This window comes from Lupinus angustifolius, chromosome LG08 (genome assembly GCF_001865875.1).
Source record: "Lupinus angustifolius cultivar Tanjil chromosome LG08, LupAngTanjil_v1.0, whole genome shotgun sequence".
Classification (NCBI taxonomy): domain Eukaryota; kingdom Viridiplantae; phylum Streptophyta; class Magnoliopsida; order Fabales; family Fabaceae; genus Lupinus; species Lupinus angustifolius.
Genome location: NC_032016.1, coordinates 6,659,088 through 6,663,548, shown reverse-complemented (window position 1 = coordinate 6,663,548; position 4,461 = coordinate 6,659,088).

The window sequence follows — 4,461 nt, the reverse complement described above, 5'->3', positions numbered from 1 at the left end:
GCTTGATTTGGACAGAAGCAAAAATGCCCAGCCCTCCTAGAATCAGGCTTGGCGGTTTTGAACGTTCTTCAAGCTCCTAATCATTCTGCAAACCTTTTTCTTGTGAGATCTTCAACCTTAAAAGCTCAAAGTGAGATTGGAAACATGCATTAAACATATTCTAATTGTAAATTAGAATTTCTATAAGTTTTAATCAAAAAGTGTATTTTGCATGATATTTTCCATAAGTCAAAACGATAAGTGCTCTAAAATAAACTAGAAAGTACGGTAAAAATGGCACTTATCAGTATTCTAGGTCTTTTGGTTCTTCCAGAACAAATTCCTATAGCAAGGTGATTACCCTGGAACCAACTGCCACTAATAGTTCGAAGAGGGTTCATCTGTAGGAAGTGTGACCACTCCCCTAAGGAACACTCTGGACCTGGGAAACTCTAGAATGGGAGGGGACTACAGAAGATTATCTAGTGCAGAGATGAAGGAGAAGAGGGAAAAAGGGCTCTGTTTTAGGTGTGATGAGCCCTTTACCAGAGATCATAGGTGCAGAAACAAGCAATTCCATATGCTACTGATGGCTGATGAAGAGGATTCTGAAGAAAAAGAAATTAATGAAGAGGAGGACTCAGGAATAGAGGTTAGGACTCTTCATTCATTACAACTGTCCTTATACTCTATGAAGGGGCTCACTTCTTCAAGATCTTGGAAGATCAGGGGTATTTTAAGGGAGACACCTGTGGTAGTAATGATAGACTGTGGGGCCTCTCATAATTTCATCTCAAGGCAATTAGTGGAGGATTTACAGCTTAAGGTAGAGGAAACCAGGACTTATGTGGTGGAAGTAGGGGATGGGCATCACATACAGTGCCAAGGTAAGTGTGCTAAGCTTAAATTTCTCATGCCAACACTTGAAGTAATTCAGGACTTTTATCTCTTTGAATTAAAGGGGGTGGACATGGTTCTAGGCTTAGAATGGTTGGCTAGCTTAGGGGAGGTAAGGGCTGATTTTGGGAGGATGAAATTATCAGTCAGAAAGGAGGGTGCTAACATTACTATAGTTGGGGACCCTTCTCTAACTAAGGCGGAATTATCACTGGGCTCCTTTATGCAAGTATTACTGGAGGAGGGAAGAGGTTTACTCCTACATTGTGAAGAGGCTTCACCAACCAGAACAGAGGGGGTGCTCCCAGCAGAATTGGAGGAAGTAATGCATCAGTTTCAATCTGTATTTCAGGATATCCAGGGCCTTCCTCCAATTAGGAGACAGGACCATGCTATTCATTTGAAGGAGGGGGCAGGGATCCCTCATCTTAGGCCCTATAGGTGCCCTTACTATCAGAAATCAGAAGTGGAAAGGTTGGTAGCTGAGATGTTGGAGGCTGGAGTCATTAGGCCAAGTATCACTGGGCTCTTTTATGCAAGTACTACTGGAGGAGGGAAGAGGTTTACTCCTACAATGTGAAGAGGCTTCACCAACCAGAACAGCGGAGGTGTTTCCAGCAGAATTGGAGGAAGTGATGCATCAGTTTCAATCTGTATTTCAGGATATCCAGGGCCTTCCTCCAGTTAGGAGACAGGACCATGCTATTCATTTGAAGGAAGGGGCAGGGATCCCTCATCTTAGGCCCTATAGGTGCCCTTATTATCAGAAATCAGAAGTGGAAAGGTTGGTAGCTGAGATGTTGGAGGCTGGAGTCATTAGGCCAAGTATTTCTCCTTATTCTAGTCCTATAATTCTGGTTAAGAAGAAGGATGGAGGGTGGAGATTTTGTGTGGACTACATGGCTCTTAACAAGATAACCATCCCAAATAAATTTCCCATACCTTTGATTGAAGAGCTGCTGGATGAGTTAGGAGGGGCCAGGTCTCTAAGTTGGATTTGAAGTCTGGGTATCACCAGATTAGGATGAGGCCAGAAGATATAGAGAAGACAGCTTTTAGAACTCATGAGGGCCATTATGAGTTTTTGGTGATGCCCTTTGGGCTAACCAATGCCCCTTCCACCTTCCAATCTTTGATGAATGAGATCTTGAAGCCTTATCTCAGAAAATTCACACTAGTGTTCTTTGATGATATCTTGGTTTATAGCCAGGATATAGTTTCTCATAGCCAACATTTAGGATTGGTCTTGGAACTACTAATACAGAATTCATTCAAGGCAAATCCCAAAAAATGCAGTTTTGGTCAGTCTAGTATTGAATACCTGGGGCATGTTATCTGTGAAGGAGGGGTATCTGCTGATCTTTCTAAGGTAAAGGATATGATCTTTTGGCCTGTCCCTACCAGCATTAAGGGGTTGAGAGGTTTCTTGGGGCTCACAGGTTACTACAGAAAATTTGTCCAAGATTATGGAAGAATGGCAAGGCCACTTACTGAACTACTCAAAAAAGATGCCTTTAATTGGTCTGAGGATGCCAATGCTGCTTTTGAGAAGTTAAAGGGAGCTATGATTGAGTTACCTATGTTAGCCATTCCTAATTTTAATAAGGAATTTACAGTGGAGACTGATGCTTCCAGTAAAGGCTTAGGTGCAGTGTTGATGCAGGAGGGAAGGCCCCTAGCCTTTTGGAGTAAGGGTTTGTCTTGTAAGGCTCAGCAAAAATCTATGTATGAGAGAGAGCTAATGGCTTTGGTGCAAGCTGTCCAGAAATGGAGGCACTACCTTATGGGCAGACATTTCATCATCAGAACTGATCAAAGGAGTCTGAAATTTTTGACAGACCAAAGGCTTTTTTCTGATGATCAGTTTAAGTGGGCAGTGAAGTTGGTAGGTCTGGATTTCGAGATACAATATAAGCATGGCAAGGAAAATCCTGTTGCTGATGCTCTGTCCAGGAAATTAATGTATGCTACCATTTCTATGGTTAATAATGAGGAGATGGAACTATGGATCCAAGAATTACAGTTGGATCCTAAATGGAGAAAAGTGATGCAAGACTTAGTAATTTCTTCTAAGTCTCACCCAGGCTTTGAACTGAAAAAATGGGTCCTCTACTACAAAGGAAGGTTGGTTTTGTCTAAAGGGTCCAACAGAATTCCCCTAATCTTGTCTGAATGCCATGATACCCCTTCTGGAGGGCACTCAGGGTATCTAAGGACCTACAAGCGAATTGCAAGCTTCCTATTTTGGGAAGGAATGAGGACTGATATTAAAACCTTCATAGCAGAATGTGATACCTGCCAGAGGAACAAATATTCAACCTTGGCTCCTGCAGGGTTGTTGCAACCCCTTCCTATCCCTCAACAAGTTTGGATGGATGTCTGATGTGAACCCAAATGAGCCAAAATTGGATCATGATGAATGCTCCACGTTCAATTCAAGGGAGTCTTCACTTCATTCATTATGTGACTTTGCATATGGGCCAAAGTGGGGAAAATAATTCCCAACCCTTTTAAGTAGGGCACGACCATGTTCTAAGGATGGCTAGGACATATTTATCATGTCCTAAGAGGGTTCAATCAAGCTTTTAATTTGTCTTGGTCTTATTTGAATTTCAGAATAAATGATTCTTTGAAGAGCATTAATTACAGTCAACACCATTAAAGCTGGCATGGGAATTTCGTGCAACTCATTCAAGGCAAGTCAAGAGTAGTTAATTCCATGGAGTAATTCGTGCAAAGACTTAACTTTTTAGTCAAGCATGATTAATTCAAAGAGATGTATTTCGTGCAAGAGATTAAATTCATGAAGATTATTTGTGCCAACCATTAAATCACTTCAAGAGTGATTATTCTTTGGAGTTTTCGTGCAAGACCATTAATCAAGTCAAGCATGATTAATTCAAGATATGTTTTCGTGCAAGGCATTCAAAACCACATTGAGAAGACCATTAACTCATAAAGTCTTGCAATACTTAATTGTGCCGCCCATCTCATAAAGCCTAACATGGAGAGTTGTTGTGCCGTCCACCATTAAGTCATTCATGATTAATTCAAGATGCTTTTTCGTGCAAGACATTCAAACTCATAAAGCCTAGCATGGAGAGTTGTTGTGCCGCCCATCTTTAATTCATTCATGATTAACTCAAAGTGCTTTTTCGTGCAAGGCATTCAAATTCACATTGAATCATGAAGACAATTAATTCATAAGGACCACAACTCCAAGGGAGCCGAATTCCTCATCAAAAGTGCAATGAAACCGAGACTTAGTCTTTACAAACAATTAAGACTTTTCATAGAATTCAAAGTTTTTCATTTATTTGTAATTTGAATCTTTTAGGAGTTCCCATAAGGAAATTACCTTGGATATTTCGGTTGGAACAATGTAAACCAACAATTTTATTTTCCTATAAGTGTAACTTTCAGATGGAGAAATAAACAAGTTTGATTTTGAGTAAAAATATAAGGATTTTTCCTTTTGTGTGAGAGTGTTTCTTCTCCAAACTTCTTGGCTGAACCAAGATTAAAAATTCTTATCAAGAACCACGTTCTTGTGGCGAATAGCACCCGGCTTATCAACATCATTGT